Source organism: Hemicordylus capensis, chromosome 1, assembly GCF_027244095.1.
Source record: "Hemicordylus capensis ecotype Gifberg chromosome 1, rHemCap1.1.pri, whole genome shotgun sequence".
NCBI lineage: Eukaryota > Metazoa > Chordata > Lepidosauria > Squamata > Cordylidae > Hemicordylus > Hemicordylus capensis.
The window spans coordinates 446,859,133-446,884,573 of NC_069657.1; the positions used below are offsets into that span (position 1 = coordinate 446,859,133).

At 46.2% G+C, this 25,441-nt stretch overlaps 1 long non-coding RNA gene across 1 annotated transcript; it reads left to right on the forward strand.

Moving 5' to 3' along the window:
* Nucleotides 1-5,271: 5,271 nt before the first annotated feature.
* On the forward strand, nucleotides 5,272-10,645 carry LOC128336294 (uncharacterized). The gene is made up of 2 exons (XR_008311905.1): nucleotides 5,272-5,361; nucleotides 10,265-10,645. It is a non-coding gene; the product is annotated as an uncharacterized LOC128336294 (long non-coding RNA).
* Nucleotides 10,646-25,441: the final 14,796 nt, after the last annotated feature.

A 25,441-nucleotide genomic window follows, 5' to 3' on the forward strand; every position in this document is an offset into this window, starting at 1 on the left:
GGAACAGTTCAAATGAAGCTTCCCAGGGTTGGAAATGCTTGTATCCTGTGGGGTCTGCCCATTGACAAATTTATGGGAAGAATTGCTGACAGTGAGTAAATTCAAATGGGGCCAAATCAAGTCTGCTCTTGGCTCCCTCAACCCTCATAGTCACATAGTCAACAGAGAGAGAGAGAGAGAGAGAGAGAGAGAGAGAGAGAGAGAGAGAGAGAGAGAGAGAGATTACAGCTAATATCGTATATTACACTGTACATTTTCATTTTTTTCATTTTTGAAAAGCAAGGATCTAAGACTCGAATGAAGTAGCTGCTGAGTGGGGATTTCATGAAATGCTTCGTTTTCACCTACATTTATGTATATTAATTGAATCAAGTCCTCATCTCCCATGCACCAGATGATGCCTTGTTGCTGCTATTTCTTTTACGAGCAACATTGATTCCGTAAATAAGAGGAAATTTACTGATGAGACGTGTATTTCTCATCCAGGATTCCTTAGCAAAGCAGGCTTGAGGCTGAAGCAGTGGTTTGGCGGTCGGGTTCTAACACGGTTCGCAGAAAGTCTCCGGTTCAACCGCAGGCATCTCCCAGGTAGGGCTGGCAACTATCACTGCCAGTCAGTGTCAATCAAAAGTTCCCAGCCTTGGGTCCCCAGATATTATTGAACTACAACTCCCATCACCACCCAGACACAATGGCTTTAAGCCATTGTGGATGAGGGTGATGAGCATTGTAGTCCTACACCATCTGAGAGCCTAAGGTTCGGAACCCCTGGTTTAGACAATAGTAAGCTAGATGGACTCACGGCCTGACTCAGGATAAGACAGCTTTGCCTGCAAGCTGACTAGTGTTCTGAAGTTGTAGCATAGCTTTCTGTTCAAAGCAGCCAGCTGAAGCACATAGAAGAACAGACCCTATTGGGGGGGAACCAGCATGGCTTCTGCAAAGGTAAATCTTGCCTCACAAAACTTTTGGAGTTCCTTGAGAGTGCAAACAAGTGTGTGGATAAAGGTGATCCAGGTGACATAGTGTACCTGGACTTCCAGAAAGCTTTCAACAAAGTTCCTCAGCAAAGACTCTTGAGAAAACATAACAGCCATGGGATAAGGGGACAAGTATATGTGTAGACTGGTAACTGGTTGAAGGACAAGAAACAGAGGGTAGGTTAAATGGAAGGTTTTCACAATGGAGGGAAGTAGGAAATGGGGTCCCCCTGGGATCTGTACTTGAACCGGTGCTTTTTAATTTATTCATGAATGATGATGCAGCAAGGTGGCCAAATTTGCAGAAGACACCAAACTATTTAGGGTAGCGAAATACAAAACAGATTGTGAGGAGCTCCAAAAAGATCTCTCCATTTGGGGGAGTAGGTGACAAAATGGCAAGTGCGGTTCAGTGTTGGCAAGTGTAAAGTGATGCACACTGGAACGAAAAACCCCAACTTCAAGTGTACGCTGATGTGATCTGAGCAGAAGAGAGATATTGGGGTTGTGGTGGACAGCTCTTTGAAACTGTCGACTCAGTGCACAGCAGCAGTGGAAAAGGCCAGTTCCGTGCTAGGGATCATTAGGAAGGGGACTGGAAATAAAGCTGCTAATATTATAATGCCCTTATACAAAACTATGGTATGGCCAAACCTGGAGTACTGCATACAATAGTGGTCACCACATCTAAAGAAGGACATTGTGGAACTGGAAAAGGTGCAGAAGAGGGTAACCAAGATGATCAGTGGCCTGGAGCACCTTCCTTATGAGGCAAGGCTACAACAACTGGGGCTATTTAGTTTAGAAAAAAGACCACTGCGGAGAGACATGATAGAGGTCTATAAAATCATGCATGGTGTGGAGAAATTCTTCTCCCTCTCACGTAACACTAGAACCAGGGGTCATCCCATGAAATTGATTGGCAGGAAATCTAGGACCAACCAATGGAAGTACTTTTTCACACAACGCATAATCAACTTGTGGAATTCTCTGCCACAAGATGTGGTGACAGCCAACAACCTGGATGGCTTTAAGAGGGGTTTGGATAACTTCATGGAGGAGAGGTTTATCAACAGTTACTAGTCGGAGGGCTATAGGCCACCACCAGCCTCAAAGGCAGGATGCCTCTGAGTACCAGTTGCAGGAGAGTAACAGCAGGAGAGAGGGCATGCCCTCAACTCCTGCCTGTAGGCCTCCAGTGGCATCTGGTGGGCCACTGTGTGAAACAGGATACTGGGCTACATGGGCCTTCTTGGGCCTGATCCAGCAGGTCTGTTCTTATGTTCTTATGTTCTGAAAGCTTCCCCACTTTTGTATCAATTGCTGTCATCTGTAAACAACATATTCACTGACTGTAGAAAGTCCAGGCAGAATGGATCTATGGTCCTTGGGGAGGTTGAGGCATGGGCACCATGAATGGTCAAAACCTTCTCAGCATCGCTACACTGCAGACTGAAACAGTGTTAATAGCAATTCCCCTTTTGCACAGAATGCTGGGAAATGTAGTCCTGTTACGGAATTTGTCAGACCCTAATTACCCATCCGGCTTCGCAGAATCTTCCAGTCAGCTGATGGAGGCCAGCTCCGTCTCTGCTATTATAGCACCTTACTGCAAGCCAATCCTCAAAGAGTCAAATCACCAAAGAGTCAAATCTCCTCAAAGAGTCAAATCACTACCCAGCTTCTGTGGCTGCCATTCAAGTAGCTCCTCTGTTGTCATGTAAGGGCTGGGCAACCAGGCAGTTGACTGCTTAGATCAGGCTTTCACAATTGAAGAACAGAAGAACAGCCCTGCTGGATCAGGCCCAAGGAAGCCCATCTAGTCCAACATCCTATTTCACACAGTGGCCCACCAGATGCCGCTGGAAGCCTACAGGCAGGAGTGGAGGGCATGCCCTCTCTCCTGCTATTACTCTCCTGCAACTGGTACTCAGAGGCATCCTGCCTTTGAGGCTGGAGGAAAGAAAGGAAGCTGCATAACGTTGGCACCTCTACCCCAAAGGCCCTGTCCTGGTATCTCTTTAACCAAAAGAACAAACACTCTCCTCACTTTTAAACTGGTGGTGGCATAGCAAATGAATGTAGCATAAAACCAGGCAAGTAGAGTCTTCTGGTAATAGTTTGCGGGGTGGGGAGGTCACCTTGGAATGAAAATTGGGATAGGAACACGGGAAACTGCTTTACTGAGTCAGGTCACTGGTCCATCTAGCTCCGTACTGTCTACACTGACTGGCAGCAGCTCTCCACATTTCGAGACAGGAGACTCTCCCAGCCCTACCTGGAGATACCAGAGAGTGAAACTGGGGCCTCAAATGCTCTTCCACTGAGCTCTGGCCTCATCCCCTAAAGCAGCAGCTCCCAACCTGTGATCTTCCAGGTGTTGCTGAACTACAGTTCCCATCATCCCCAACCACAATACAATGTAGCTGGGGCTGATGGGAGTTGTAGTTCATCAGCATTTGGAGGCCCCCCAGGCTGGGAACCATTGCCCTAAGGGGACAATCTTACAGTCCTCATATGTAGTCTCTCAATCAAATGCAAACCAAGGCAGATCCTGCTTAGCAAAGGGAACAGTTCATGCTCTCTGACACAAGATCAGTTCTCCTCCCCTGATGTTCCACGGGTATTTTATTTCTTTATTTCATCTGTGAAATGCTGGACGGGTGGGAAGACGTCAGACATGCTCCCCCGCAAAGACACTTAATGAGATGCTTTGGTTCTCCCCAATGGCAACTGCCCACAGATTAGCGGTGCTCTTTGAAATGATACGCGTGGCTGAAAACTTCTCTTCCTTCCCCGGGGCCGCTGAAAATAAAGCTGAATTAGCCAACCATATTTCTTGGTTCTCTCCTTTTTAAAAAGAAAAAAGAAAGAAAAAGAAAGAAAGAAAAGCAGCGATGTTAAAGTCTGACAGCTTCTTCAGCAGTCTCGGCGTGTGAGCTTCTCTTCAAGGTTCTCTGTGCTGTGGCGCCCAATGGACTATGCTCCCCCAAAGAGATCTTAATTATTATGATTATACACGAGTCCATTTCCAAACTTCCAGGAAATCTGGAGCAGTGCAGTATGTACATCTTTAATTTAATTACTATTTATTATTTATCATCTCTTCCCCTAAGCCTTGGAGCTCGTAGTCTTTAAAGAATTAGCCCAGTCCTACTAAAATATGCAATGCAGAGAGAGCCAGCCAACTTAATCATTCCCTTTCTGATGGTTTCTTAATTATTACAGCCTCTGTTCCTTGCAAACACCCTCTTTCGTGGTTCCTTCACTGGGATAACCAGACATGAAGTCACCCTTCCTATGGCTCCTCCTTCGGCAGGGCGGAGGGGAGAGCTGGTCTTGTGATAGTGAACATGAAATCTCCTCTTTGCAATGCAGGGTCCGCTTTGGTTTGCACTTGGGTAGGAGACTACGAATACAAATTCAATGACTATTTATATACTGCCACCTAATGGCACAGCATGGAAATGACTTGCCTAGCAAGCATGAGGTTGCCAATTCGAATCCCCGCTGGTAAGTTTCCCAGACTATGGGAAACACCTATATCGGGGAGCAGTGATATAGGACGGTGCTGAAAGGCATCATCTCAGACTGCCCAGGAGGAGGCAATGGGAAACCCCGCCTGTATTCTACCAAAAGACAACCACAGGGCTCTGTGGGCGCCAGGAGTCGACACCGACTCAACAGCACACTTTACCTCTCAACAAAAGTTCCAAAAGCAGTTTGCATAGATATAAATAAATTAATAACATAGCTCCCTGTCCCCATGCTGAAATTCATTATGCTTCCAGGGCAATCTTTTCAGAATTCTACAAGGTGTGTGTGGGGAAGAGTAGGTTACTGCTCCCTTCTCTGTCTTTTTTCCAGTCAAAAAGAGAACAAGGCCAGATTTAAAAATAGGGATTCCACTGAACTTTTGAAAAACAGGTGTTGCAGGTTTTTGCAACAGTACAAAAGCCTGTCCAAGCTGCTTGACCAGAGACAAAAATAGGATGTGTGTGCACATACTACAAACAATGATTCCTCTTTCAAATGGTCCTCCCGTATCTGGAAAAACTATCATATGTGATGCCCTTTTAAATTACTAAATGACTCAACCACATGGGCAGGGTTGATCATGTGCGTCTTCCTGAAGAATCAGAACACTCTGTCACAAACTGTAGTCTGCCTCGGAATATTCAGATATTCAGATGAGGGGAACAAGCCTTCTGCCTAGGCGGCAATCTCTGGCCTTTCATTGGTCCAAAGGCTTGCCATTCTACCCTTTAGAATTTTAAAAAAGGACAAACTTTCAGGAGTGGCAGTTGAACCGTAACTCTAGTAAACAACAGACTGGGTGAAATCGGCTAGGTTGAACTAGGATGAAAACACTGTAGATGATGTTAGTTTGCTTAGAATGCGTATCTTTTGTGCTTTTGCAATTCATATGTACGAAACTATTTCTTTCCTGCATCCTCACCGCTTGAACTGAAGTAAACCTTCTTGCTTAGGAACATAAAAATGTAGACAGCTGCCTTGTACTGTATTTACCTGAATCGAAAATTACTCCAAATTTAAGATGACCCCCCCTTTAAAAGTAGAGGTTAAACACAGGTTATCCCTGCATTTATTTGAAAGGAACAGGACCTCCTAATTTCTAATATCAGAAAAATTGGGGGTGGGAGACCTAGTCTGGCATTCAGGTAATACAGTATTGAGTCAGACCATTCATCCATCTAGCTTAGTATTGTCCACTCTGACTGGCAGCATCTCTCCAAGGATTCAGGCAAGAGTTTTCCCCAACCCTAACTGGGGAGGCTGCCAGGGATTGAACCTGGGACCTGCATGCCAAGGGGATGCTCTGCCTCTGAGCTACAGCTTAAGCGCATGCTTAATGCTTAAGTTCATTCTCCCCACATGCCGTGTGGCTGGCCTAATAAAACCAGCAAGTGTAAGCAAAATACCTCTGCTCCAGAAAAGGGATCTCTCACCCCTGCTAACTAGGCAAAGAGGCTATCCATTCAAAGATATTAATTCATATTAAGCAGGGAAAGAGCAACAGTTCCTCTTCTGCCCCAGCACAGTTCCTCCAGTGTCAGTTGCTGGAGCACCTTCCTTCTGACGATCGGCTATAGCTTCTGGGGCTCTTTCCCTTGGAAAAGAGGCAACTAAGGGGAGACATCATCGAAGTGTAGACAATTATGCATGGTGTGGAGGGCGTGGACAGAGAGAACTCCTTCTCCCTCTCTCACAACACTAGAACCAGGGGTCAGCCCATGAAACCAAAAGTTGGGAAATTTAGGACCGACAAGAGGAAGGACTTTTTCACACAGTGCATAATTAATCTATGGAATTCTTTGCCATGGGATGTGGTGATGGCCACCAGCTTGGATGGCTTTAAAAGGGGCTTAGACAGATTCATGGAGGACCGGTCTATCAATGGCTACTAGTCTGGTGGCTGTGGGCCACCTCCAGCCTCAGAGGCACGATGCCTCTCAATACCCATTGCAGGGGAGCAACAGCAGGAGGGAGGGCATGCACATACCTGTGGGCTCCCCAGAGGCATCTGGTGGGCCACTGTGTGAAACAGGATGCTGGACTAGATGGGCCTTGGGCCTGATCCAGCAGGGCTGTTCTTATGGTCTTATGTCTCCATTGTGAGCCCCTTTGGGGCATGGAACCATTTTCTCTTTCCTTTTGCTGGGTCAATCATTTAAAGAAGATTTGTGCTGAAGAGTGGTATATGAGTATTCTGAATATTCAGAAAATAGTTAGAGGGTGATGAAATTAGTGCCATCCTTCAGGGGAATGTGGCCAAGAAAGTGGCAGTTAAGCCTGATGTCACTGGACTACAACTCCCATCACCCTCAGCCACCTGGGGATGATGGGAGTTGTAGTCCAACAACATCTGGGGACCCAAGTTTAATAACCCCGATCTATTTATTTAATGTATTTATTTATTTTTAAGTTTATATATCACCTTTCATTTTTAAAAAAATCCCAAGGCAGTTTACAAACATTTAAAACAAGATAAGACTATAAAAATTACACAAAAATGAGATATAAAAATACAAATCTAATCAAAAGTTTTTTTTAAAAAAAAAACCCACACAAGATAACCATAAAATACAAAGCAGCAGCAACAACAAAACAACACTCATCTATATTTATTCTTCGATATAAGCAATCTTTGTTACCCTTCCTCGCCTCGCAGAGCATCCTCCTTATGAGTTTGGGTCATTTAAACACAGCCTGGGAGGAAGTGGCAGGGAAGTGGTCCTCATGCAGCTGGGAGAAGGTGGATAGGGAGGGAATCCAGCCCAAGAATACTGGGATTTTGTGCAGCTACTTTTCTACTCCCAGCTTATGAGGGAGCACAAATAGGTTTGCTTTCCCCCTTTGGCCCAGCAAGGCTGCAAGTCAACAAGGCCATGCGTCTGATCTGTGCTTCTCTCCGGACATCAAAGCACTGGGGATTCAAGCCAAGCGACAGTGGCATCAAGGGAACTGAGCATTCATCCTGAACCACTAAGTGCATCTGCGAAAGCGGACAAGGGAAGTGGGGAGCAAAGCATTCTTTTCCCGAGCTTCTAAATGTAAATGACAGGATGGCGTGCCTATCAAAATTCACTCGAGTGATCGCATCAGCGCTGGAGGGATTATACCACATATAACGTTACACTCGGGCTTCGGAAGAAGGCTTGCCCAAGCGCTCCACAAGGCTGCAGGCTGAGGGTAATTTCCGCATCTGTCACTCGACAGACTAGCAGGTGGAACACAGGAAGTCACTTTACACTGAGTCCAGCATTTGTCCCACCTGAGCCAGGATTGTCTGCTCCAGCTGGCAGCAGCTCTGCCAAGTCTTTTACAGCAAAGTGAGGCCTTCTCTATACATGTTGTAGAATGAGACAGTGGAGTTCATAGGGGGAAGGATTTAAAAATATGTATATTTATTTACTTACTTACTTACAATATGTGTAACCTGCCCCTCCAGTGCAGTAGTGTTTGGGGTGTCTCACAAGGACAATAAAACAAAACAATATAAAATTAATAAAATTCAATTAAAAACTAGACCAAATTACAACCAGATTTAACCCACCAGAGGAAAAGAATAAAAATTTAAAAGCCTCTCTAAAAAGATGGGTCTTTTAAGTATTTATTTAAAGTCCTGAAGGAGGGAGCATGTCGAAGCTCATCCAGGAAGCATTCCAAATCTGAGGGGCCACAACTGAAAAGATCCTGTCTCTGGTTCTCTCCAACCAGGTGTCAGTCAGTGGCCACTGCATTGATTTGATGACAATTCCAACTAGGGATGTGGAGATGGCTCAATTTGAACTGCAGTTCGAATCGAACCGGCCCGGTTCGGGTGGTCAAGGTTCGAACCAGACTGGCCCCCAAAATGGGGGAGCCTGTCTGAATTCAAACTGTACTGGCCTCAGTTCTAAGAACCAGTTTGTGAGCCAGTTCGGGGATATACTTGTAAAGGGGAATCCAGCAAGGCCATACCTATCCTAAATGCTGGGAGGGGCAAGAGAAAGGCCCCCTTTACTGAGGGGATTTGGCCAAGGGTCCTCCAAAGCCCCAGGCCAGTGAACAATCAGGTTAGCTGACTCCTGTCAATTTAAAATAATGGTAGGAGGCTCTCCCCCCCCCCCTGTAAATTATTGGCACACAAGTCAGGACCTTCTCAGCAGGGGCGTATCTAGGGTGGGGCAGGCAGGGCACATGCCCCGGGCGCCACTTAAAGGGGGGCGCCATTCTTAATTTTTTTTAAAAAAAAATTAAAAATGGCTGCTGAAAACAAAATGGCCACCGTGCATGCTCAAATGGGCTCTGTGAGGCCCTAGGCCATGCCAGGCCTTTCAGAGGCCATTTGAGCAGGCGCAGTGGCCATTTTGTTTTCAGCAGCCATTTTAAAAAAATTTTTTTAAACGGCCACCGCACATAATCAAATGGTCCCTGCGAGGCCCTAGAGGCCATCAGGGGGAGGGGGAACCTTTGCAGACCCCCTACACATGGCCTTTAGGAAGACCCCCTGAAGGGGCTGCAGGTAATTTCTTTAAAATATATATATAATATGTCACTGTACACATATGTAGTTTGGCACTGAGAATCAGGGCTTGTGAATACTGAGCTGAAGCTTATGAGCTAGGATTGTATTCATTTGCTCTTACTTTGCTTCTTGTGATAAGTGAGTTAAATGTGATGTCTTAATAATATGGCTATTAATGGTGAGTTTGTCTTTGAATCAGTGTGAAATCCTTAGTATTAAGGCCCACTGGGAGTTTCTTGCTCTCTTTCTCTCATTTTAACTGTCTTTCTGAAATACTTGAATATATTCCAAGCAGTGACACAGTTTAATTATTTTCAGAGTATCTGGGAAAAGTCAAATTCTCCATTTATTTTTAAAACTTATATAATAGTGATGCTACAATGCATAGCAGAGAATTAGACAGGCACTTCTGTTTAGTTTTCCAAATACACCTCCACATAGTATTTGGGTATTTCATGAGCCCCAGCATACTGAAATGGGTAGTTTCCCAGCATTTTTTGGTCTGGCTACGTCCACTGCTAAATAGTTTTTGAAATATTAAAAGATTAACAAGCTTGACTTGTATTTTTCAGCTGATATTATGGTAAAGTTATCTGAAAGATGGATGTCAGATGTCTGGACAGGGGGCGCAATTTCAGTGCTCGCCCTAGGTGCTATTTCCCCTAGATACACCTCTGCTTCTCAGTGGTGGCATCTACGCTCTGGCACTCCCAGCCCCAGGAGAACATTGTGGTTGGGGGTGACGAGAACATTGTGGCTGTTTTGTTCTTTTTAAATCCATAACCACTGAACCTTGTATGGATGCAATCATATTTTCCGTTCTGTCACCAAATAGTGTCAGTTACTGTTTCAGGCAAATGACCACGTCCATGCCCAAATGAGGTTCAAATTACATGTTCTGGCTGCAGGCCCATTGACTTAACCTGGGGCCTGCCCGGTCATGTATAAAGCAGAGGGTTCAGGCCCCATATGAAAAGTAGAACAGGTGAGGGCAGCTAAATCCTTCCTTGGGGATTTTCCTCCCCACTAGGCTGATGTCCAGTATCAGATCCCAGCTGAGGTGAGCTCTGGCAATGGATTGTGGGGAGGTAAAGCAGAGGGCGGAGAGGGTTTCAATCCCACCCACCCACCCCCATGCCTCTATTTATTTTAAGAGGAAAAGAGGCATGGGAACAGGAACTTAAGAAACAAATCTGGTGTTGCCATGCATGGTTTGCAAGGTTGCCAACTCTGACTCAAGCTCTTTCTTCAGATCTTCCCTCCCCCTGCAAGATGTTTTCCAATATTTTCCACAACATCAGGCCGTTAAAATCCCAAGGATCGCTCTCAAGTGCCACCCAGAGATGGGCTCCAGGCCAAACCCAGAGGGGTGGCAACCCTGAGCCCAAGAGTCAACATCTCATCTGTTTTCAAGAGCTGCCCGTGTTGCCAAGTGTGCAAGAGCTGAAGGGAACGTTTCAAGGGGTTAAACACCAACCCGAAGGAAAAAGTCTCTGCCATGAAGGGGCATCAGGTTCCTGAGCTACTGAAACACAGACCGCCCCCACTCCTCTCCCTTTCTTCCTTTTTTTAAAACACAGCACTGTTTGACAAAGGTGTCATGTGATATTAAACATGATCTCAAACCTGTGAACACTGACCTTTGCCCCTCCTTTCAAATCTGAAATGTAGATTTGGCTGGGATACAAACTCCAGTCTGCGAGCCAGCACTGAAAGTTTGCATACCAGTTTGAATCGAGAAACGGTACAATGCCAGGGTCAGCGTAACACAAAACACGCAGGCCCCTAGACATAACACAGACTCTCTCTTTCTAAACACCATTATAAGCTGTTGGCCGGCCCCATCCCCCAGCAGACGGCTCGGATGTACACCAACTCGCATTTCAAACTCTTTGGGTGATTGTACGGTCCCCCCTCTGGCTCCGTTCGCGGTTTGGCTCTCTCGATACTTTGCGATAGCTGAGAGTGTTAGCGGTAGCAGAGAGTGAGAAAAATCTTGAGAAGGGAAGGTCAAAGTATGTTGTCTTACCTTTTTTTGCTCTGAGGCTAAACTGCAAGGAAAAGACAGCTTCCTTCCCCCCCACCTGGCAGCTGAAAACACGAGTCAACCACAAAGGCCTTCCTGTATTAGGCACGGGCACACCAGAGATAAAAGAGATTCTCAGCTTCTCATCACACATTGTGTTTTTTAAAGTTTACACTAAGATATTTTCAGGGTACGCCTAAGAACACACCGCGTGAACAACACAACCACTGTAATTGCAAACATGTATTGTACAGCTGTGCTTCTTCGGGAGCTGGTACTGGCTGCTACCCTCTGTTGACTGTACATAGTCTTTTGCTTCTGTACCATGTGTGGAACAGGCCTTAATCCAGGACCAAAGAATTTGAGATGGGGCAAGCCTATGCGGAGTCATATCCTAGGGGCTCAACATTAGGGCAGTACACAGAACCAATGTATCCCTGTTCAGACACAGGAGTGCAGAAAGCTTGAGGAGAAACCCCTCACTTCAGTTTGGGGAAGGGGGAAGAAAGACACTTTGGGGAAAGAGAAGAATAGGTTTGGGGAGTGAAGATATGGGTTTATTAGGTTTGGCTGGGGGAAATATTGTAAAATGAGGGGGAAACTCCTCAAATGCGGGGGGGGTGGATCTGCGCCCTCCTTCAGACCTTACGTTGTGCCTATGTTCAGATGTCTGTAAATGCATGTTTTTGTGTGAATGATTGTACCTGCAATTCCAGTGAATCTGGAACAGGCCCCTGCAAATGCAGGGTAGAGATAGGAAGTGTACTGCTGTGCCCTAACCCCGGCTAACTGAGCAAAGAGGCACCTTTTTAAAGTGGTGATTATCTTTATTTAGCAGGGGGAGAGCAACTGGCCCTATCCAGCCCCAGCACAGCATCCCTCCAGTGGCTGTTGCTGGTGTCTGTCTTATGTTTCTTCTTTAGATTGTGAGCCTTTTGGAACAGGGAGCCTCTCTCTCTCTCTCTCTCTCTCTCTCTCTCTCTCTCTCTCTCTCTCTCTCTCTCTCTGTAAACCGCTTTGGGAACTTTTGTTGAAAAGCGGTATATAAATATTTGTCGTATTTGTCATATTTTCATTCAGCGTTAATGTGAGTAATATCTATACCTGCATACAGATCTGTTCACTGTACACAGAAGCCCTCTTCAGGTTTTAATTTTTTTAAGAATGGTGCACAGTACTCATGTATACCATCCAGAGAGCATCCGTAAGTTCCGCCCCATGTCACTCACTCTCCCCACCCTTGCTGCTCGTAATTACAGCATCTGAAGAAGCAAACGGCATAAGGGTGCTTTTCAGATTAGACCCTGCAACGGGGTCATGGCTTATCTCTGAAGTGTGCTTCCACACTTCCTGTGCTGTGACATCGCAGTCCCTAAGCTGACAGCAGGGTGCTGTTTATATTTCCAATGCCTTGTTTCAAATCTAATTGCTGCAATATAGTGCAATAACGTCGTATATCCGGCGTAAAAAAGTTGCTGTTTTTTCAGGTTGTTTGTTTTCGAGAAACTGCTCCCCCTGCTGGGTGCTTTGCTATTTATGTTTTGAATGAGATGTGCCTGAACGGAAACATTTTGCCGCTGTTAAGTGGCTAATCAGGAAAGCACCAAGGTGATGGCAGGCGCTTCCATGATCGGAAGCCTGGGGCAACGCAGCATCCTGATCACGGTAATGCTGTAACCACAAGCAGTGGGGCAAGGGGAGTGAGTGATGCACTGCGGGCTCTGTATGCCATCCACTTTTTTAAAAAGTCTGATGAGGGCTAGATTGTGCATGCATTGAACATAACGTGGGACTAGGGCTTGTGTGTTCAGCCAACATGTAGAGGGAGTGTAGGATCTCACTGCTCTGAATCTTTGCCAATGGGCAGGACCTGTGAACCGATCTGAGGCATGTATGTGATAGTTCAATGGAAACTTGATTCCTTGGGATACAATGGAAGAGGGGATATGCCTTCATGCCCCGCCTGTGGCCTTCCTAGTGGCATCTGGTTGCTCACTGTAAGAAGCAGGATGCTAGGATGGACTGCCTTTCATCTGGTCCAGTAGGGTTCTTTTTGTCTGCTTCACATTTAAAAACAAAACCAAAGGAAATCTGACAGCTAGCCCAAAGGCCAAAACATGAGCCAGGCCAACGTTTTTGATAGGGGAGGGTTGCCAATGCAGTGATCCCCGTCCCAAGGTGCCCCTGAATGTAAAAACACGTGTGCCTACTGTCTTTCATCTACATACATTTTAAGGACAATGGCTGTGATCTGTTGGAAGGGAAGCCATGCAAGATATTTAGGACTCAGCGCAAGAGAGGAGAAAACCTCCTTCGCTTGGTGGCTGAGTTAGATCATCTTTCCACTAAGAATTAACGGCAAGGGAGGCCTGGCAAGCCCTGCGCCATAAATACTGCTGGCCTAATTAACCTTTAACCTCCTATGGCTGTCTAGTTGGTCCACTAACCCTGTTACATGTTATATTTATGGTGCTTCCCGAACAAGATAAAAGGATATATTAGACTGCCTTTCTCTCTCTCTCTCTCTCTCTCTCTCTCTCTCTCTCTGTTTCTCTCTCACTTGCTCTCGCTCTTGCTCTCTCGAAAATCCTCCAGTTCTGTCAGAATATGTAGTCAATAAGTGGCATCATCTCCAAAAACAGGCAATAGGCTCCAAGAGAAACTAGATATTGAGCTACAAAAATTGAGCCTCCATATTCAGAAGTAGTGCACATCTGATTTAATAGACCCTAAGGGTGACAGGCGTGGCTGCTTGTTTGGACTGGATCATTACAATTAGGCTTGTTTAAACAATCATTTGAAACTAGGAGCCCATTCAGACATTATTATTATTATTTATTATTTTTACATTTATATTCCGCTCTTCATCCAAGGAGCCCAGAGCGGTGCACTACATTGTGAAGTTTCTCTTCACAACCACCCTGTGAAGTAGGTTGGGCTGAGAGAGAAGTGACTTGCCCAGAGTCACCCAGCTAGTATCATGGCTGAATGGGAACTCGGGTCTCCCCAGTCCTAGTCCAGCACTCTAACCACTACACCACAGGTGTACAGATCTGTACACAGGTATAGTCATTAACATGTTATGCTGAACACAGGTACAGAAGTACACTTCCTATCTGTACCATAAGAAGCACCTCCCTTATGAGGCTTGGCAACAACACCTGGGGCACTTTACCTTGGAAAAGAGGCGACTAAGGGGAGACATGATTGAGGTGTATAAAATTATGCATGGAGTGGAGAGGGTGGACAGAAAGAATTTTTTCATTGGTCCATCAAGCTCAGTATTGTCTTCACAGATTGGCAGCGGCTTCTCCAAGGTTGCAGGCAGGAATCTCTCTCAGCCCTATCTTGGAGATGCTGCCAGGGAAGGAACTTGGAACCTTCTGCTCTTCCCAGAGCAGCTCCATCCCCTGAGGGGAATATTTTACAGTGCTCACACATCAAGTCTCCCATTAATCTATGGGAGTACCGCATAATTAATCTATGGTATTCCCTTCCATGGGATGTGGTAATGGCCACCAGCTTGGATGGCTTTAAAAGGGGCTTAGACAAATTCATGGAGGACAGGTCTATCAGTGGCTACTAGTCTGGTTTCTGTGGGCCACCTCCAGCCTCAGAGGCACGATGCCTCTCAATACCAGTTTCAGGAGAGCAACAGCAGGAGAGAGGACATGCTCATAACTCTTGCCTGTGGGCTCCCCAGAGGCATCTGGTGGGCCACTGTGTAGAACAGAATGCTGGACTAGATGAGCCTTAAGCCTGATCCAGCAGGGCTGTTCTTATGTTCTTATGCATTTAAAACCTGTATCCAGGTTCACTTCTAAAATAAACACAGGTATAGTCACTCATACAAACATGTCTATGAGTGAAGATAAGTCTTCAAGGATCTTTTAAAAACCGCTAGAGATGGGGAGAGTCTTATGTCAGCGGGAAGCGCATTCCAAAGTCTTGGAGCAACAACTGAGAAGGCCCATCCCTAAGTGACCACCAAACAACTTGAAGGTAGCCACAGATGGGCCTCCCCTGACGAACACAGTGGACGACGGGGATCACACAGAAGAAGACGCTCTTTTAAATACCGTGGGCCTAAGCTGTTTAGGGCTTTATAGGTTATAACCAACACTTTGTATTTTGCCTGGAAACCTATAACTCCTGTAATATAGGAGTAATATGGTCTCTTCAAGATGACCCAAAGACCAACCTGGCTGCCCCGTTCTGTACTAATTGTAGTTTCCGGAGTATGTACAAAGGCAGCCCCACATAGAGCGCATTGCAGTAATCAAGTCTGGAGGTTACCAGCAAATGTACTACTGTTCTGAGGTCATGAATCTCAAGAAAATGGACGCAGCTGGCGTATCAACCAAAGCTGATAAAAAGCACTTCTGGCCACTGCCTGAACCTGAGAAACCAGGGAGAGGCGTGAATCCAGAAGCACTCCCAAACTGCACACCTGTTCCTTCTGAGGAAATGTGACCCCATCTAGAACAGGCAGGTCAGTATCATTTCCCGAGTAACGACCGCGCACAACAAGTACTTCCATTTTGTCTGGATTCAGTCTCAGTTTGTTATCCCTCATCCAGCCCATTACCGCCTCCAGGCAGGCATTCAGGGAGGATATGCCTTCTCCTGATGAAGTTGACATAGAGAAATAGATTTGGGTGTCATCACAGCACAGGGTTGACGTGAGTGAATATAAATACATGAATATTTATATTTCACTTTTCAACAAAAGTTCCCAAAGCAGTTTATATAGATATAAATAAATAAATAAAATGGCTCCCTGTCCCCAAAGGGTTCACAGTCTACAAAAGAATCGTAAGATAGATGCCAACAACAGCCACTGGAGGGATGCTGTGCTGGGGATGGAGAAGGCTAGTTGCTCTCCCCCTACTCAGTGAAGAGAATCACCACTTTTAAAAGGTGCCTCTTTGCTCAGTGAGCAACTGACATCTTGTAGAAATCTCAGATTTACTAGCTTTTCAGACCCCTATTACTGGTTACACGAAAGAGATGTTTTTACTGTTCTGGACAGTTCTAGAGTAACTGATTGGTAACCTTTATTTTATTTTATTTTATTTTATTTTATTTTATTTTATTTTATTTTATTCATTCACTCATTCAAGTTATATACCGCCCTTCCTAAAGTGGCTCAGGGCGGTTTACATTAAAATCAAACATACATAGTGAAACAGTTAAAATAAAATTAAAACACTTAAACCAGATTAAAACTCAATGAAATTAAAATTAAAATTAAAACTAGATATCATTAAAAGCCAGACTAAAAGGATGGGTCTTTAAGGTTTTATTATGAGGAGGATCAGCGGGAACGGAGAAAGAGAACACTTTAAAAGAAAGTAAATGCCTGAAGTTGATGCAAACTTCAAGAGGAAATCATTGTAGGAAACAGAACTTTGTTTCTGAACCGATTCAAGGTGCTAGGGTTGACATTTAAAGCCCTCTAAAGTTCCCATCATCCCCAGCTACAATAAACTGCAACTGGGGATGATAGGAGTTGTAGTCCAACAACCACTGGAGCGCACAAGTTGGACACCCTTGCCCTAGAATTATAGAAATTTTGAGCTGGACGGTACCTCAGAACTCTCCAAGTCCAGATCCTTGCTCAGTACAGGAAACTGTGACCTCATCCCTAAGAGCGAGATGTCCAGCCTCTGCCTGAAAACCTCCAGCAAAGTAAAGCCCAACACTGCACAAGGCAGCTCTTACAGTTAGGGAATGTCTAGCCTAAATCTGCCTCCTTGTCATTTCAATCCTTTAAGGCAAGGAGAGTCACTCCGGCCATGCTGCCAACGCAGTGCGGGCCAATTTTGGCTCCAAACGCGGCCACCCAGCCCTGTTTGGGACCAAAATAATGCCCCTCGTGTCTGACATCAGATGCAGGGGGCGTGTCTGTGGCCGCCGTTGCGGCCCCTGATTGGTGGCGGCCCAGGTTCTTTGAACCGGTTTGCCTAATGGTGGCTCTGCCCCTGAACCTTTCGTATATTTGATATATTCCTATATGGTTTAGGATGGGGTTACCTAAAGCCCTGCCTCTTCCTATAGGCAGCCCCTGCGGTGGGGAATCGCCTCCACCACTCACCTGGCCACTGGCCGGGGCTTGGCTCCTTGGAAGCCAGGTGAGTGGGGGAGGTGATTCCCCGCCGCAGGGGCTGCTTCGCTGAACAGCGTTCAGGTGCAGCGGGAGCGGAGGTGAGCACCGAATTCATGTACTCTTAAAGGTGCCTTCCACCCCCACACCACCCCACACACACACCACCCCAGTGCATTCACAGGCTGCCACTGCTAGAGACTCAGCTTCTGACTTGGTCTGAATGGAGCAGGTTCCAGATAATTCACTCCACGGGGTGAAATTTAAAATAATTGCCACCACAATCAAGTGTGGTGATAGTATTTCCTTGATGGCATTTCTGTCCTCATTTGAGTGGAGGGAAGGAAAGGGGTCACAATTGAAATAAATGGGAGGGGGGATCAGTTGCCCCCACAGCTTTGACCCTGTTGCTCAGAAGGGGGCAGAACAGCTGGGTAGTGGGGGTGAAACTGACATTCCCCACAGAGGATTTTCCAAATTATCTTGGAGCCATTATAATCCGGTTGCCCCAGACAGCCACCTAGAGTGCTATTCGGCTTGGCTGGCCCAAGGTGCAAACATCAGCATCTATTTCTGGGATACAGATGAGAGGAAAAGTTGAGTTTATCAGAGGCATTCTGAAGAGACTGGACAGATACGGCACGTTAAGGAGGGGAGACCGACAAAGAGCTGACCAGAGTCAATCTTTTACTCTCTCTTTTTTTAAAGTAACTATGATAGGCCAACATAATCCCATCCCTTGCCTTTGACCTTGCTGTTTGCCAAACAGTGAAGGCCAAAGTCTGAAGAAGGAAGAATGCAAGGTGTAGAGTGCTGAGATAAAAGGGAGACAAGGAGAGAGATTAAGTGTTTGGTCTACTCTTCAGCCAGCTTTAGAGTTGAAAGGTCAAGAATTGTTCTGAAAAAGCAGAAGGGGGAAAATACCTACCCCTGCTACTTCTTGGTTCACATACTTTGAGACAAAAGGCAGTATTCAAATGGATGGGGGCCGTAGAGATTGAAGAACTCAAATTTCCTTTCAAAGTTGTTCAGAGAGAGGGAGTGGGGGAGGGAGATCCAACCGATTGCTTGAAAGACAAAGGGAGGGACATTATTCTAAATATTCTCTGTTCCACACTGAGAATATTTGTTTTACTGATGTCTCCTTTCTGTAATGAAAGGGGCAATGGGCTGACAGTTCAAAAACCTTGGCTGACATACTGTGCAATTTGCGGTCTGCCTTTTAACCGAACATGTGCTCAGTTGCGCAACAGTCCTCTTGTGCAAAACACAAGAATTCCGCAAGCCCAGTTGTGCAATGGACAGCCATTGTTTATAGAGGCCAGCCATTGTGCAGCGCCATTTGTGCAATTCCTCCTTTTTTGCACAAGAGTGCTCTTGCACAACTGCACACATCGAGGTCTCGTGACCAACGCTCATGACCAGCAATACCCAAGCTAGAGCAGCCATACCCAGACAGAGCTGGTCGTGAGAAACGTCGGGGTTGGTCCCAATCCCAGCGCCCCTCAAGTGGGTAGCCTGGGTTTTGTACCCAGGCTAAAAATGAAGAGCAGGAGCCCTCCTACCCCCACAACCTGGTCATTTGGACAATCGGGTAGCCAGCAGCTGTTATAACCATAGAGGCCGAGGGAACGAGCAATCTGGTCACAGGGATTTCCACAATGCACCGTGCTGCTCTCATGGTTCACTGTGGGATTCCTGGAGACCACATTTTCGTTCCCAGGGCTGTCCTTAGAGAGCCCTGGCGGGCGGCAGGGTCCAAGACAAATCAACCAGTGTGGGGCCCCCTTCCCATTAATTCTAATGGGGGTTAAAAGAGCAGGGCCCAGGGCGGTCAGCCTGCTTGCCATGCCCTAAGGATAGCCCTGTTCATTCCCCCAGTGCCAATCATGTGGGGCATGCAAGTGACGCACTTACAAGGCACCAGAGGTCATCTGGGGGAAGGTAGGAATGATCCTGACTTTCCCCCAAGCATCCCAAGCCCCAGCAGAATTGGCCATGTGAACAACCTTATATTCTGTTATAAAAGGCACACAGAACATTGCACAGTATGTGAGTCACAAACCTGATTCCCGTTTCAACTGCTGAGATTTTCAGGCTGTTTGTTCGTTCATTCTTTCATTCAATCAGGTCCGATAGATGTGTTAAGGCTTTTATGTGGAAGCCATCTTGAATCCTTCCACATGGCAGCTTCCCATATGAGCCATTTCTGTGTTGTGATCTGGGCCCTTTTCCCAAGCCACTTCAAGTCTTCTTTTTTACATATAAATCATCCGTGGCATTGTGGAGAAATTGCCCAATCCACAAAGTAAACTGCAGGACATGAATACCTTGCTATGTGGTTGTCACATTCGGTGTCATTCAGAGGGGCATTCTCCTTGATGCTACATTTCTGACAGTCAGAAGAGAACCTGCAAGAATTAAGAGGACCAGCCTTGGGCGTGATCCAGCAGGGCGGTTCTTATGTTCTATGAGGCATAGAATCCATATGTGGACTTGCACAGAGACCATGAAGAAGATGGGGCTGTATGGCTCAAAGGTAGCACATGCACAAGGTCCCAGGTTAACACCTTGGTGTCTGCAGGTTGGGTTGAGGAAGACTACTGGCTGGAACCATGGAGAAGTCACTGCCAGCCATAGTGTGGACCAGGGGTTCCCAACCTGTGGTGCTCCAGATGTTTCTGAACTACAACTCCCAAAATCTCTCCAGCCACAATAAATTGTGGCTTTAGCCCTAGTTTAGACAACACTGAGCTTGATGGAGCAGTGGTCTGACTCAGTATAAGGCAGCTTCCTATGTTCCTAAGAATTTTATTTTATTTTCAGTCACAAAACCTTGGTATTTACTGGGGCCAACTTGCTAACTGAACATAAGACAGTGTACACCACACACTGGAGGAAGAACAGAAGAACAGCCCTGCTGGATCAGACCCCAGGGTCATCTAGTCCAGCATCCTGTTTCACACAGCGGCCCACCAGATGCCACAGGAAGCCTACGGGCAGGAGTTGAGGGCATGCCCTCTCTCCTGCTGTTACTCCCCTGCAATTGGTACTCAGAGGCAACCTGCCTCTGAGGCTGGAGGTGGCCTATAGCCTTCTGACTAGTAGCCGTTGATAGACCTCTCCTCCATGAAGTTATCCAAACCCCTCTTAAAGCTATCCAGGTTGTTGGCTGTCACCACATCTTGTGGCAGAGAATTCCACAAGTGGATTATGCGTTGTGTGAAAAAGTACTTCCATTTGTTGGTCCTAAATTTCCTGGCAATCAGTTTAATGGGATGACCCCTGGTTCTAGTGTTATGTGAGAGGGAGAAGAATTTTTCTCTATCCACTTTCTCCACACCATGCATGATTTTATAAACCTCTATCATGTCTCCCCACAGTTGTCTTTTTTCTAAACTAAGGAATTTCAGTGCACATCATGGGTTTTTTTTTAGAGAAAAGGACCCCCCTTTGTGTTGGGTACAAAACTGCCAACCCAAGAATGCTAGACAGCTGTCTACAGACACACCCTCAGTACACAGCCACACACACACACACACACACACACACACACACACACACACACACCCTACCCAGGCCAACTTGAGTGTTATTCCCACAAGAAAAATTAAACACTCCTAATGCTTTTTTGAAGTGAATTGCGCCCAGCCACCCACCCCTTCATTTGCATCTTATAATAAGGATGTTATCATTCTAGTTTATAGCTCAGCTCTTTAGTTGCTATCTCTCGGGGGCTTAGATTGCCCCTCCTGAGTTCAATATATATCTGTGAGCTAAATGTAATCTTCTGAAAGCACTTTCTTTCCATATTAACATTACAACCGTGACGAGTTAAAGGTTTTTCACTTTCTCGCAAAGTGAGTGGGGCATTTCACCGTGCCAAAGCAAACCTGAATGATAAGAGAGTCCGACGTGGTTCTCCATATCCAAGCAGGCCAGCACTGGGGGACTTGCTATGAGTCAAGAAACCTTCCTCGCCTCTTTATGCTGAGCCCTAATCTCCAGTGGGCTCAACCTCGTACATTTAGATTAATTATAAAACATTGTCTTCAGAATATTAAAATGATGTTTAATACACAGAAGGGAATAAAGGGTGTGGGGGGGGGACCCAAGCATATAATTTTGCCCCATGACCTATCACACCAGTTGCATGTAATATTGGCTTCAGTTTTATTTTATTTTATGTTATCTCTGCTGATGAGCCTGCACTTCTGCCTTTGCAACTATTCTTTTGCCAGCACTGTGGAAACAGCAGGCATTGCCATAGAAAACACAAGGCCACCTCCATCTCAAGAGTTCTTCAAGAGGTATGCATTGTCTCATACTAGTAATGGCAGAAAATGCAGGAATGACTAGCCCATGAAAAGAAGGAATGTGGGAGCTTGATCCTTCTCACCCATCCTTCTTACCCATTCTCACCGTTTGAAGCCTACTCTGGGAAGAGCAGAAGCAGCTTGAGGAGGTGAGCAAGCTTTTCTAAACAGAACAACATCTAGCCTTTCCCCCCTTCAAACTAACTAACAGGAGGGGGGGGGAGATTTTGAGGGGCTGGTTTCTCTTTAAGGTGTGTGTGTGTGTGTTTTATTTGCCAGGGTTAGCATTTGTCAGGATTAGCAAACTCCAGTGTTTTTGTTTGTCCCTGCCTGGAGGGGGTGGAGTCATCTAGGGCTGGGGGAGGCCCCACATTCCTTTGACATTCCTTTGACCCACGTCCTGTGTTTCAGTTTGAAGCACATAAGAGGTGAAGGCCCGAGAGCATAGTGAACAGGGATAGCAAACAGAATGTGGGAGTTTTGTGGGAGTTCGGAGGGAAGTGTACGGGGGAGCCTGGAACAAGCCCCTGTGTTTACAAGGAGCCCAGTAGAGAAGAGGAGGTAAGTACAAATCTCTTCCTCATATTCTTGAGAAAGGCTGTTTGGACTTTTAAATAGCTGACCGTTACAGCGGAGACCTATCCTTCTAATAAACTATCTCTAAATACTGTAAACAGCCAACAAAACCAGTATGAAGATAGAAAGTCAGCAGGGGAGGAGGCACTTCCCAGTGTATTGCACAGAGTGTCACATGTATGACTATTTGACCCATGGGCAGAAGTCATGGATGTGTGCTCGGTGCAAGGAGCTTCTGGCTCTCAGGGAACAAGTTCATTCCCTCGAGACCAAGGTGGCGGATTTGGAGAAGCTCAGAGAGACAGAGAGGCTTGCAGTAGGGATGTGCACAAAACCGGCTTGGCCTGTTTGGTTCAAATTCGAGTCAGCTTCAAAACAGGGTGGGTAGTTTGGGTTTTGCTCAATGCCCCTCCCCCGGTTTGGTTCAAATTCAAACCGGTTCTAAAAGGTTCTACATAGGGTATAATGGGAACTCGAACTGGCCCATTATTCCCCATGTGAAGCATCTAGGAGCACAAAACTGGAGAGGGGGTAAGGCACCCATGGGTGCCATGCCTACCACCCATTGAACCCCAAAGCAATGGGACACTACTGTGATTATTAATGAATTTTTGAAGATTTTTTCAGTTTTTGCATTTCTCATAGGGAATAATGGGGATTTAAGGATGCCCCATCCACCCCTTTGGGGGTGCCTGGGCACCCCAAATTGGGTCTGGGGGCATGGCAGGTTATGCCAGAACTCCCTCCAGGCAACCCCAAGTTGGTGAGGTTTACAGGGGGGTTTTTCAGGAATCTTTTTAGTTCTGGCCCCTCTTAACAGTCTATCTCAGAGTGGATTCTGAGATTTGCATATAATATTATGAAAAGCTCTTCAGAATGGCTGCCTGGGTGGAGTTGTGGCACAACCAATTGTGCCACCAGACCCACTTTGAGGTGCCTAGACACACCCCAAAGTGGGGAGGTGCTGCAGATGGGCCACCTCAAACCCCCATTGTTCCCTATGGGAGAAATGGGGGGAAATGCAATTTAAAATATCACATAAAATCCCCATTGCTTGGGGGTTCAGTGGGTGGTGGGCACCCATGGGTGCCTACCGCTCATCCCAGGTTTGTGCCCCTAGCAGCCAGCCGGAAAAAGCGGCTGGCCAGGCAGCTGGCCAGAGAGAAAAAACTTTGGAGGGAGGAAGAGGGAAGAGCGAGGGGAGTGGTGAGAACTAAGGCGCCGAGAACAAGGAAGAACTAGAAGCACAGATGCTTTGTGCCTGGGCCAGCTAGTTCACATAAATCCTCTTACATCCTGACAGCAAGGGTCACTATAGAAATATCCCCAATGCTTCCTGGAACATACCATGGCCTGACCTGGAAACATCCCACAATTGTAATTTGAGCTGGATTTTAGTAGCCTTGGTGAACCTAGCATGACCTCATATTTATTATTCTATGCATTAAAAAAAAATAGACATGATTATTAATCTTCTTCATTCTACAAGAAGTACCCAACCTTTTGTCCCCTTTGTTGTTAGACTACAATTCCCATCATCCCAGCCACAATGGCCCTTGGTCCATTTAGCCTAAATTAGCAAATTTAGCCAAAGGTCATTGTTGGAGGGGATGATGAGAGTTGTAGTCTAACAACAATTAGAGACCTAATGCTGGGAACCCTTGCATTATACAAAGTGTAGACCTCATCTGCTCACTGAGGTGGGTATCAACTCACTAAGGTGCGTATCAAACTTATTGATGTACTTCCTCCACACACAGAAAGTTGAAACTCAGGACAAACACTAGGGCCTTTCACATGGCCATATTGGGGTGGGTTGGAGGGCTAGAAAACTCCTACTGTAGAAGCAACAGATGATCACAACCACTGTTTGGGTCAGCAAGCCCAGAAATGCATGATTAAGCCAGGTGAGGTGAAACCGGGAGCTGGAAGCATAGAGAGCCTTTCACACCTTCCCAGCATGCTTTGCACTGCCAAGTAAACTGGAAAGCCTCAGTAGCTGTCCTCTGATTGGCCACAAAGAGACATGAGGCAGAGCCAGCCCTGCTGAAGCAGCTGCACCATATAGGATCATAGAATGTAGTTTGCCAAGTGGCACATTAACAGATGACAGCTTCTGTAGCTACAGCTCTCTATTGTTTCCAGGTCTGCTCATTCCTGGTAGCTGCTAGAAAAGGTAAATGGATCAGCACGACCAGAAAAGCAAAATGAGAGAGCAAGCCTCTCCTCCTACCTTGGTTAAGAGCAGGGTATAAAAATGGGGATACCCTGCTTTGAGCATCCTGGGTTGGAGGGATTTCTGTGAGTTCAAACAGCGATGCAAACCAGTGTACAAGGCCTCCACTGATGTTCATGGTTGTGTGAATAGGCCTACTGTCTAGCACATCGGAAGTACTGGAATCCCCCACCCCCGCCACCTCCCATAAATGGCTCATTCTTAACACTGTCCTTTGAAATGTAATACAGGATGCTTGCTTTTTAGCTTGTCCCTCCACCTCAGCAGAGAGCAAGCCAAAGTTAAACTGGCAAGCTAGGATGAGGGAATTCCGAATCGGCCTCACGTTTGGTGAGAAGAGATTTGCAGTGGCAGCCAGGAATGTACAGCATATACACTGCATTTTAGCAGGGTTTTTTAAAACAACAACTATGTATGGTAGGCCGGATATTACACAAGGGAGGCTGACAAACAGTGTGGCATGAGACCCTCCAGTATATTCAGGGCTGCACAATGTGGGAGTTCAATGATTAGAATCTCCTGGGTTGCATGCATTTTTAAAATGTTATAGCCATGGTGGTGGAGGAATTGGTGGGTTGCTTATAATCCTCTTCCCCAAGTTGTCTTCCTGGGGCGGGGGGGGGGAATTAAACATACCTCAAAGGTGCTAGTTGCCCCATGGATACAGGCATACCGGTATCTCTGTGGTTTTCTCTTTCTTCTTTCTGTGACATGTTTGTTACAGCCTTTCCCCCTTTCCTTTCCTCTCCTTTTCCTAAGGTAACACTGTTCTCAAGAAAGAGGGGGGAAAACATAAGAACAGCCCTGCTGGATCACGCCCAAGGCCCATCTAGTCCAGCATCCTGTTTCACACAGTGGCCCACAAGATGTTGCTGGAAATCTACAGGCAGGAGTGGAGGGCATGCCCTCTCTCCTGCTGTTACTCCCCTGCAACTGGTACTCAGAGGCATCTTGCCTTTGAGGCTGGAGGTGGCCTATAACCCTCCAACTAGTTGCTGATGATAGACCTCTCCTCCATGGAGTTATCCAAACCCTTCTTAAAGCCATCCAGGTTGTTGGCTGTCACCACATCTTGTGGCAGAGAACTCTGCAAGTGGATTATGCGTTGTGTGAAAAAGTACTTCCGTTTGTTGGTCCTAGATTTCCCAACAATCAATTTCATGGGATGA